Raw genomic sequence first — 12,463 nt, 5'->3', positions numbered from 1 at the left:
CTCGCGCCGTTCTAACGCTGCGGTTGCGGTCAAGAGCGCGGCGTCGGGGCGGGGCGTGCTGCGCGAGGAGCCCAGCGCGGGCCCCTGCTGCGTGATGAGACCCCACCGTTCCCCTGAGCCCGCAAGCTCCCCCGGTGTGACCTTGGGGTAGTGGGCGGACAGCGATGCCACCCTTCACTGGTCGTGTTTGTACCATGCTGTGTCCTTGGACCTGTGCACACCCAGGGGAGGAAGCCCAGCTTGACTCTACCCTCCCGCTGATAACTCTGCAGAGACATCCCTCTGGAGAAGGGACGTCATGGAAGTTCTCTGCCGCCGAGAATCTTCCACAGTCCTTCCTCCCTCGCCACTGGAATAGCAACCAGCTATTCCCAGGGTGTAACACTATGTCTGGCGCAGAATAAGAATGAATGAACGAGGAGGGGTGCCTGGGTGACTCAGTCGGTTAAGGACTTCGGCTCAGGTCATGGTCTCACAGTTGAGGAGTTCCAGCCCTGCATGGGGCTCTGGGCTGACAGCTCAGAGCCCGGAGCCTGCTTCAGATCCTGTGTCTCCCTCTTTCTCTCTGCCCCTCCCCTGCTTGCGCTCTTTCTCTCTCTCAAAAATAAATAAACATTTAAAAAAATTTAAAATATTACCCCATCAACATTATGCTTCCTCCCTGCCTCCATCTTGTTATGACCAAGCCTCCTTTGGAGATCTCGTCCCTATTCCCTTCCTGCCTCCCATCCTTCCTTCCTCCCTCCCTCCCTCCCTCCCTAGAGCCCATGTTCATATTCAGACAAGCCTCATTGCAATAATTCCTCCGTCTGAGCTGTAAGAACTGTGTTCCCTTACAGCTTATTTCTGGAAAACAGAGTACAGGGCTGCTAGCCCTAAGTTTTCATTCTGATGTGGTGTTCATAGCAACCACTGTGTGTGAGCCATGAGAACACTGATGTTGCCACCTTCTTTCCAGACTGGAGAAAGTCTCTTCAAGAGGATGCGGCTACATCAGGGCTTTTCCGCCCAGTCCATCTGGTCATGGGTGGGTGCGACAACTGGGACCGCCAGTGGGACTGTGAATCCTGAACACTCAGTAAAACAGATTCTGGACTCTTTCCATCGGCAGCACAGCCCACCTGAAGGAAATGTTTCTTTGGCCTCCCAGTTTGGAGAGAACTCATTGTTTCCTGTACTGATTTTCAAAACTATAAGCAAGAGAATTACTGCTCTTAAGATTCTCTTCCTATTTGGAGGTCAATGTGCCTTTACACTTTTTTCCCAAATGTTTATTTTTGAGAGACACAGCACAAGTGGGGGAGGGGCGGGGGGTGGAGAGAGAGAGAGAGAGAGAGAGAGAGGGAATCCGAAGCAGGCTCCAGGCTCTGATTTGATAGCACAGAGCCCAACGTGGGCCTCAAACCCACAAACTGTGAGATCATGACCCGAGCCAAAGTCAGATACTTAACCACCTGAGCTACCCACGCACCCCCAGTAAAAGAAGTTCCAAAGCTTAAAGGCAGGGCCTCCTGGGTGGCTCAGTTGGTTAAGCATTGACTCTTGGTTTCCTTTCAGGTCATGATCTCATGGTTCATGGGTTTGAGCCCCCTGTTGGGCTCTGTGCTCACTGATAGCTCTGCTTGGGATTCTCTCTCTCTTTCTCTCTCTGCCCCTTCCCTGCTCGAGCTCCTCTCTCTCTCTCTCTCTCAAAATAAATAAATAAACTTTAAAAAAAAATACTGTACTGGAGGAATGACTCCAATTAGAAGTTTTTGTTCTTCCAACTGTTTATTTTCCTCCAAATTTATTGTGTTTCCTGTAATGTTGTGAAAAGTCTCCATTTTGTTTTTCCAAGTGTTGAGATTCAAAAAGCCAGCTCTCGACTATAGACCCATCTTCGTTTCTTCAATGTCTTCTATGTCGATTTAGTTTCCTATGTATTTATATGAGTGTTCCTCAGATATACACATTTTTTTATCCTCATCTTACCACTTGACAATACAGCTGTACGTATGTTTTACACAGCTGTGCCTTGATCAAGGTTATCTCTTGGAGCAAGTCGATTTCTGAAGAGATCTTGTCTGGAGGGTGAAGGATCCATTGAAGGTTTCTCATCAGTTTTATAACCTGTATTCTGACCCATTAAACCTCAATCTGGGAATGGGAAATCAGTGATGTCACCACCCGCCACAAGGACCACAGGAATCTTCATTGTTGCATTCCCATTTTTCTTAAAAAAAAATTTTTTTTAATGTTTATTTATTTTTGAGAGAGAGAGATAGAGCACAAATAGGGGAGGGGCAGGGAGAGAGAGGGAGACACAGAATCCGAGGCAGGCTCCAGGCTCTGAGCTGTCAGCACAGAGCCTGACATGGGGCTCAAACCCCCGAACTGTGAGATCATGACCTGAGCTCAAGTCAGATGCTTAACTGACTGAGCCACCCAGGCACCCCATTCCCGTTTTTCTTTTAAAGAGCTTTATTAAGGAGCTGAGAAATCCCCCGTTCTGGTCTTACCTGGGGCTTTGATCGTTGGAAGATGTTTACTTTCTCTTTCTCCTTTTGGACAGAATCTGGTGGTGTCTTCTAAACACATCTCTTCCAAATAGGTCTGCTTCTTGCTTTGGGACTCTTGTTGGGGGAAGGACCCTTGTTGGGGGAAGGTACACCTTGGACAGTGGCCCTGGGGTTTTCTTGAGTAAAATAATTCTGTAACTCAAGACCACTGGATCCAAACTGGGAGAACTTCGCACTCAACATCCCCCATACGGAAAATAGAACCAGAGTCGTTCATTTTAATTTTCATTTACAGAACCGGGAAAAAGACACATTGGGACAAACTTTACTAAAATGTGTTTCTAGAAAGCTGCTTGAACAAAATGGTGATATTCTTCCTTCATTCACCATTAAACTTTTTTATTCTGGCCTGAGGCCACGATGGTTCTTCTGTTCCTTAATGTGTAATAAAAGGACTCTCTTGTATCATGAACCTGAGATAAGTAGAGTGTTAAATTGATAATTAGTGCATTTTAAAAAGTGTCATTGAATTTTTCTACTAGATGACTTTCCAAATTCATCCCAATTAAAGACCTACTCTGATTCGGTAGTTTGATTCAGAGACACAGCATGCAGGGACTCAGAGAAAGGACGCAATCGGGTTGAAATAAACATTACTCATTTTGGCATATTCTCTGCTTTTCTCAGGTTATTCTTGAATAAGAATATTAATTCTTGGACTCTGAGAGACACCTCTTCGTGAGTCATCTCTTCTCTGGGCAGACAAGACATATCTGAAAAACTGATCAGAGAGGACCGTCTATGTCAGACCACAGGATTTTGAGTGGACATTTTGGAAGGGATGTTAATGGGAATATTGTCACCATTCAGGACCCTGCCCTTCCTCGCTCCCTCCCCCCAGGAATTGACAACCCATTTGCTCTTGGTGTTTTTCTTTTCCTTTTTTCCCTTTTAGGTTGGAAACTAATGACCACGCTTCATAGACACTATACGCCTAGTATAAACATACATGAATGTTTAGTTTTCTGGTGAAACTAATAAAATTTAAACTAATCAAATTTGATGCTATGCTTAATGGTTACTACGTGATGAAAGAATTCAGAAAGCATGTGAAATATAACTTCATTATAGTTAATATCAAGTTGTATTTTATCCAGTGCCATTTGCTATGATGGTGTAACACAAAACATAATTTCACATTCAAAGTTGTCTTGGTGCGTCTCTTCTCCCTTGTTTCCTACATTCCATTCTCGGTTGGTCCTCTCCAGGCCCAAGGCCAACCCTCCAGCAGAGGGTCAAGACTTTGGAACCCACGGGCTAAAATTAGCTGGCATTCATTGTTGCTGTGTATATGTTGTTTCTTTGTTCCATTTTTGGCTAGGAGCATGATTTCTGCCTTTGACTGTTGGAGTGATGATCGTAGAGACCAGATCTTTGTGATGCCAGCCACGAAAAAGAAATGCTAATTATGTGATAGGATAGAGGCACTAACCATCGCTCCCATGGCAATCATATTCCAGTATATAAATGTATTAAGCCAACATGTTGTACATCTAAATTTACAAAATGTTGTATGTCAAGTATATTTCTATTAAAAAAAAATAAAAAAGGGTGCCATCACCCATCACTTGATTTCTCTGGCCAAGCTACTTTCAAATCGAAACGACTGGAGAATCCTTTTGATGCGACATGCTAAACATTTTTCAATTCTGTCTTCCTTTGAGACATTTTCTTTTATATCAGGTTATTTTCATATGAATCGCTCACACCCCAGAAGCCTGGATGGGGTTTGGTAAATGGTGAGAACCTGGGTTTACGCCTTCTGTTCCAATTGCCCATACACACCTCCGACCTGAGTTTCCCTGAACTTCTCTCATTTTCTCACCTGATTTTGGTTTTTATTTCTATTCCTTCTCTCCTGTCAAACGTTGACACACTTTCAGTTAGTTGTGAATGAGTTTGAATGTCAAAGCATGCTTGGAGTGGAGAAATAAAGAATTTAAGTATTACTGGTTTCTTCCAGGACTAGTGGTATTTTTTTTAAATTTTTATGTTTGTTTATTTATTTTTATAATTTAACTTTATTTTTTATTTTTTAAAATTTACATCCAAATTAGTTAATATATAGTGAAGCAATGATTTCAGGAGTAGATCCCTTAATGCCCCCTACCCATTTAGCCCATCCCCCCTCCCACAACCCCTCCAGCAACCCTCAGTTTGTTCTCCATATTTATGAGTCTCTTTGGTTTTGTCCCCCTCTCTGTTTTCATATTTTTGTTTCCCTTCCCTTATGTTCATCTGTTTTGTCTCTTAAAGTCCTCATATGAGTGAAGTCATATGATTTTTCTCTTTCTCTGACTGACTAATTTCACTTAGCATAATACCTTCCAGTTCCATCCACGTAGTTGCAAATGGCAAGATTTCATTCTTTTTGATTGCCGAGTAATACTCCATTGTATAGATATACCACATCTTTATCCATTCATCCATAGATGGACATTTGGGCTCTTTCCATACTTTGGCTATTGTTGATAGTGCTGCTATAAACATGGGGGTGCTTGTGTCCCTTCAAAACAGCACACCTGTATCCCTGGGATAAATGCCTAGTAGTGCAATTGCTGGGTTATAGGGCAGTTTTATTTTTAGTTTTTGAGCCACCTCCATACTGCTTTCCAGAGTGGCTGCACCAGTTTGCATTCCCACCAGCAATGCAAAAGAGATCCTCTTTCTCCACATCCTCGCCAACATCTGTTGTTGTTTGAGTTGTTAATGTTAGCCATTCTGACAGGTGTGAGGTGGTATCTCATTGTGGTTTTGATTTGTATTTCCCTGATGATGAGTGATGTTGAGCGTTTTTTCATGTGTCAGTTGGCCATCTGGATGTCTTCTTTGGAGAAGTGTCTATTCGTGTCTTTTGCCCATTTCTCCACAGGATTATTTGTTTTTTGGGTGTTGAGTTTGATAAGTTCTTTGTAGATTTTGGATACTAACCCTTTATCTGATATGTCATTTGCAAATATCTTCTCCCATTCTGTCGGTTGCCTTTTAGTTTTGCTGATTGTTTCCTTCGCTGTGCAGAAGCTTTTTATTTTGATGAGGTCCCAGTAGTTCATCTGCTTTTGTTTCTCTTGCCTCCGGAGACATGTTGAGTAAGAAATTGCTGCAGGCAAGATCAAAGAGGTTTTTGTCTGCTTTCTCCTCAAGGATTTTGATGGCTTCCTGTCTTACATTGAGGTCTTTCATCCACTTTGAGTTTATTTTTGTGTATGGTTTAAGAAAGTGTTCCAGGTTCATTCTTCTGCATGTCGCTGTCCAGTTTTCCCAGCACCACTTGCTGAAGAGACTGTCTTTATTCCATCGGATATTCTTTCCTGCTTTGTCAAAGATTAGTTGCCCATACGTTTGTGGGTCCATTTCTGGGTTCTCTATTCTATTCCACTGATCTGAGTGTCTGTTCTTGTGCCAGTACCATACTGTCTTGATGATTACAGGTTTGTAGTATAGCTTGAAGTCTGGGATTGTGATGCCTCCTGCTTTGGTTTTCTTTTTCAAGATTGCTTTGGCTATTTGGGGTCTTTTCTGATTCCATACAAATTTTAGGATTATTTGTTCTAGCTCTGTGAAGAATGCTGGTGTTACTTTGATAGGTATTGCATTGAATATGTAGATTGCTTTGGGTAGTATTGACATTTTAACAATATTTGTTCTTCCTATCCAGGAGCATGGAATCTTTTTCCATTTTTTTGTGTCTTCTTCAATTTCCTTCATAAGCTTTCTATAGTTTTCAGTGTATAGATTTTTCACCTCTTTGGTTATATTTATTCCTATGTATTTTATGGTTTTTGGTGCAACTGTACGTGGGATTGATTCCTTGATTTCTCTTTCTGTCGCTTCATTGTTGGTGTATAGGAATGCAACCTATTTCTGTGTGTTGATTTTATATCCTGCAACTTTGCTGAATTCACAAATCAGTTCTAGCAGTTTTTTGGTGGAATCTTTGGTTTTCCATATAGAGTATCATGTCATCTGTAAAGAGTAAAAGTTTGACCTCCTCCTGGCTGATTTGGATGCCTTTTATTTCTTTGTGTTGTCTGATTGCAGAGGTTTAGACTTCCAATACTATGTTGAATAACAGTGGTGAGAGTGAACATCCCTGATTCCTGACCTTAGGGGGAAAGCTCTCAGTTTTTCCCCATTGAGGATGATATTAGTGTTGGGTCGCTTATATATGGCTTTTATCATCTCCAGGTATGATCCTTCTATCCCTACTTTCTTGAGGGTTTTTATCAAGAAAGGATGCTGTATTTTGTCAAATGCTTTCTCTGCATCTATTGAGAGGATCATATGGTTCTTGTCCTTTCTTTTACTGCTGTGATGAACCATGTTAATTGCTTTGTGGATATTGAACCAGCCCTGCATCCCAGGTATAAATCCCACTTGGTCGTGGTGAATAATTTTTTTAATGTATTGTTGGATCCAGTTGGCTAATATCTTGTTGAGGATTTTTGCATCCATGTTCATCAGGGAAATTGGTCTATAGGTCTCCTTTTTCATGGGGTCTCTGTCTGGTTTTGGAATCAGGGTAATGCTGGCTTCATAGAAAGAGTTTGGAAGTTTTCCTTCCATTTCTATTTTTTGGAACAGTTTCAAGAGAATAGGTGTTAACTCTTCCTTAAATGTTCAGTAGAATTCCCCTGGAAAGCCATCTGGCCCTGGACTCTTGTTTTTGATTGCTAATTCGATTTCCTTACTGGTTGTGGGTCTGTTCAAATTTTCTATTTCTTCCTGTTTCAGTTTTGGTAGTGTATATGTTTCTAGGAATTTGTCCATTTCTTCCATATTGCCCATTTTATTGGCATATAATTGCTCATAATATTCTCTTATTATTGTTTTTATTTCTGTTGTGTTGGTTGTGATTTCTCCTCTTTCATTCTTGATTTTACTTATTTGGGTCCTTTCCTTTTTCTTCTTGATCAAACTGGCTAGTGGTTTATCAGTTTTGCTAATTCTTTCAAAGAACCGGCTTCTGGTTTCATTGATCTGTTCTACTGTTTTTTTGGTTTTGATAGCATTAATTTCTGCTCTAATCTTTATTATTTCCTGTCTTCTGCTGGCTTTGGATTTTATTTGCTGTTCTTTTTCCAGCTCCTTAAAGTGTAAGGTTAGGTTGTGTATCTGAGGTCTTTCTCCCTTCTTTAGGAAGGTCTGGATTGCTATATACTTTCCTCTTATGACCACCAACCCTGCGTCCCAGGGGTTTTGGGTTGTGGTGCTATCATTTTCATTGACTTCCATATACTTTTTAATTTCTTCTTTAGCTACCTGGTTAGTCCATTCATTCTTTAGTAGGATGTTCTTCAGTCTCCAAGTATTTGTTACCTTTCCAAATTATTTCTTGTGGTTGATTTTGAGTTTCATAGCATTGTGGTCTGAAAATATGCATGGTATGATCTTGATCTTTTTGTACTTACTTAGGGCTGATTTGTGTCCCAGTATGTGGTCTATTGTGGAGAACGTTCCATGTGCACTGGAGAAGAATGTATATTCTGCTGCTTTAGGATGAAATGTTCTGAATATATCTGTTAAGTCCATCTGGTTCAGTGTGTCATTCAAAGTCATTGTTTCCTTGTTCGTTTTTTGATTAGATGATCTGTCCATTGCTGTGAGTGGGGTGTTGAAGTCTCCTACTATTATGGTATTACTATGGATGAATTTCTTTATGTTTGTGATTAATCGATTTATATATTTGGGTGCTGCCACATTTGGCGCATAAATGTTTACAATTGTTAGGTCTTCTTGGTCTATAGACCCCTTGATTATGATATAATGCCCTTCTGCATCTCTTGATACAGTCTTTATTTTAAAGTCTAGATTGTCTGATATAAGTATGGCTACTCCGGCTTTCTTTTGTTGGCCATTAGCATGATAGATGGTTCTCCATCCCCTTATTTTCAATCTGTAGGTGTCTTTAGGATTAAAGTGGGTCTCTTATAAACAGCATATTGATGGGTCTTGTTTTCTTATCCATTCTGTTACCCTATGTCTTTTGATTGGAGCATTGAGTCCATTGACGTTTAGAGTGAGTACTGAAAGATGTGAATTTATTGCCATTATGATGCTTGTAGAGTTGGAGTTTCTGGTGGTGTTCTCTGGTCCTTTCTAACGTTTGTTGCTTTTAGTATTTATTTATTTATACGTATATATTTTCATCTTTTCTCCCCTCAGAGAGTCCCCCTTAGAATTTCTTGCAGGGCTGGTTTAGCGGTCACAAACTCCTTTAATTTTTGTTTGTCTGGGAAACTTTTTATCTCTCCTTCTATTTTGAATGACAGCCTTGCTGGATAAAGAATTCTTGGCTGCATATTTTTCTGATTCAGCACACTGAATATATCCTGCCGCTCCTTGCTGGCCTGTCAAGTTTCTGTGGATAGGTCTGCTGCAAACCTGATCTGTCTTCCCTTGTAGGTTAGGGACTTGTTTTCCCTTGCTGCTTTCATGATTCTCTCCTTGCTTGAGTATTTTGTGAATTTGACTATGATATGCCTTATTGATGGATGGTTTTTGTTGAATCTAATGGGAGTCCTCTGTGCTTCTTGGATTTTGAGGTCTGTGTCTTTCCCCAGGTTAGGAAAGTTTTCCACTATGATTTGCTCACATAACCCTTCTACCCCCATTTCTCTCTCTTCCTCCTCTGGGACCCCTATGATTCTGATGTTGTTCCTTTTTAATGAGTCACTGATTTCTCTAATTCTTAAATCGTGCTCTTTTGCCTTCATCTCCCTCCTTATGGTATATCCATAAAATGAAGCTTTATTTGACAGTGAAACAGAAGAAATTACTGATTCATTCTATAACATGGACAAGCCTTGATAACATTACACTAGGTGAAAGAAGTCAGTCACAAAAGACATTCTTATGAAATACCCCAAAGAGGCAAACCCATAGAGACAGAAAGTAGATTACTATTATTCAGAGGCACGGTGAGTAGTTCAGGAGTTGTTCAAATGACTGCTAATAGGTTTGGGGTTCCTCTTTTGAATGACAAAAATGGTACAATGCTAGGTAGGTGGTAGTATTTGCACAACTTTGTGAATATATTAAAAAACTACTGAAGTTTATACTTTAAATAAGTGAATTTATGATATGTGAGTGATAACTCAGTGGAAAAAAAATGTAAAGCAGGATGTGTGCTTGATTTTGTCTCTTTAGTTACGAAGTTTTGGAATAATGAGTCACCCTCAGTGACTCTTCCTTCTTTTGTGGAGGCCTCCAGGGTGGGCAGGAGTGGCTGTTTAAATTTTTGTATGTTTGATTTGCTGACCAGAGTGTGATCCAAACAGTGCTGCTGTCTTCCTTTCCCTAGTAAGGAAAGAGGATGGGGTCTTGACTCTTGTTTACATCTGTGTTCCCAGAAGCAAGAATTATGTCCGATGCACAGTAGGTAATCAATAACTAGTGTTGGATAAATGAATGAATGAGTGCCTCCAATAGTTCATCACTTGGAACTAATTCTCTCTGGTTTCCTAATTCTAATATCTTGCTCTGTGATCACAAACAACCATTCTCTAGTTTCCATATATTATGACTCTGCCTAGAGCTACTCTTCGTGTTATTCTAGACCAGACTGTACAGCAGGGTGCATGTCAATGAGCGCAAAAATTGAGGTTGAAATCCCACCTGGGCTCCAGTTGCAGAGTTGGCTCCCCTTGTGCTGAAATTGGTCATCCAGGGAAAGGGGGCCTCAATTCCTAATTTTACTGTCCAAAGGGGGACCCATCTTCTAATTCAACCCAGAAGTCCTACTGTTGCGCAATCTCTCCTCTTGGACTGGGTGCTTTTTTCTAATTCTCACAAAGGCATCTTACGTATTGGTAGCCATGTTTTCAAATCATTGGCCCCCTGAACCCTATGTTTCTTCCAAAATTGTTGGCCTTTTCCTGGCATCATATCCTTTTCATTCAGGCTGGATCCCACAGATCCAACTATTTTACCTTCTTATTAGAACTCACAAATGCAAGTTTCCCACATTGTAATTTCACCTTCTCTGTATGGAGTGTTGTAGGGAAACCCTCACAATCACATGGATAAGCAGCACAACAAATACATGGTTTCAAATCTCATTGGCTTTATCTGTGTTTTTCATCTGCCCTTTGACTATGATTTGATCATTTCTGTATCTGATTCATATAACTCTTAACCCAAACAAGTCCTTTACCAACTACTACCTTTCACTCTTAGATGACTGCCTAGCCATTTATTTCAAAGGAAAAATTAAGGTTTTCATGCCCTTCCCTTATGTCTCCCAATATACGTATTTATTTACATGACAATTATTTCCTATTTGTTTACTTGCTGAGAACCGGGTATCCTTCCTCTGTTCCTAAAGTGTATATCTCTATGTCCCTGTGCTATTAACCTCATTTCCTTTCATGGGCTCATGATCCTTATTCCATCAGTTACCTCTTTGTCTGCAGTATATTCAAATCTTACTCCCTATTCTACATTTCCTCTTAAACTAGATATGTACTCAAGTCTCTCTCCCTCTTTTTTTTTTTAAGTTTATTTATTTATCTTTGAGAGAGAGAGAGAGGGCATGAGCTGGAGAGGGGCAGAGAGAGAGAGAGGGAGACACAGAATCCAAAGCAGACTTCAGGCTCTGTGCTGACAGCTCAGCTGGGGCTCAAACCCACGAAACATGAGATCATGACCTGAGCCAAAGTTGGGTGCTCAACCAACTGAGCTACCTAGGCGCCCCTCAAGTTTCTCTTATAGTTGTAGTTTCTAGTTGATGGTTGACTGAACAGATGCTACTTCTTTCTTATGTCAACTCCAATGCCAAGAAATTAAAAAAAAAAAGCCCTTGCTACATTGGAAAACAGGAAGTGACATTATTGTTGAACCAGAATCTGTGAATTCCTAGGGAACAAAAAGTATACAGACTGTACTGAAGAAAGAGTGCATAACCTAAAGACACTGCAACAGAAGATGGTTCTAAATGGTGGAAGTTCCTGCATTTCATGAACAAACGACATACACATATAACACACAGGTATTCCACTCCTGAATTCATTTCTTAAAGAAATTATTCAAGGGGCAAAGAACTGTAGGCAACCTAGATGTTTATCTCTAGGAGAGTGAATGTGTAAAATGTTCTGGATGCGTGCTGCAGAGTGTTGGGCAGCATTTAAAAATCAATTTGATAGATGTACTGATAGCAGTGTGGATAGATCTTAAAAACGTACCGCTGAGAGGAAAAAAAGTACGTTGTGTATGTATGTTGTGTGTTTGATCTACACGAATTACAAATACATGCCTACCGTACAATGCCATGCATTGTCTGGAAACACTTAAAAATATGCATATTGTATACAATGGAACAGTTGCTCATGGAGGGAGGGAAGTGTGAGTGGGGTCTGGGGGATGGGACATGGTGTTTTTTAAAAATAGAGGAGGCTTACAGACATATAAAATTTCTAACAAGGTAATGTACCTAAAATGTTTATAAAATTCAAAGTGCGATAAAACATAAAGCAAACTTGGGGGCAAAGAGATGTAACATTTTGGGAGCTGGACTTTCTAGAAAAATGAAAATCCAAGAGACATTCATTCATTTAGTCTCAATAATATAGGGAGATATTAAATTATAATACACTTGACTCTAGGCAAGCAATGCAAATGTTAGCAACATCTAGGAAGAAGGAAATATTAGAATTTGTATTTCAAGCTAATCTATTAAGAGACACTCACAGGTAATGGGATCTTTTATAATTTATACTGACTTTATTTTCCACAATGAGATGATTTCCTTGAGTCAGAATTTAGCACATCATCATGTAATATTAGATCTAAATCCCACTCCAGAAACATTATACCCATTTTTAGAATTTCTACTGTATGGGAGAATCTATGACCAGATTCAACTTGAGATAAATTTATGCTCACCTCCTCACAGAAGAAAAACCATA

This window comes from Panthera tigris, chromosome D1, assembly GCF_018350195.1.
Source record: "Panthera tigris isolate Pti1 chromosome D1, P.tigris_Pti1_mat1.1, whole genome shotgun sequence".
Classification (NCBI taxonomy): domain Eukaryota; kingdom Metazoa; phylum Chordata; class Mammalia; order Carnivora; family Felidae; genus Panthera; species Panthera tigris.
Note: the sequence above shows the minus strand (reverse complement) of the source record.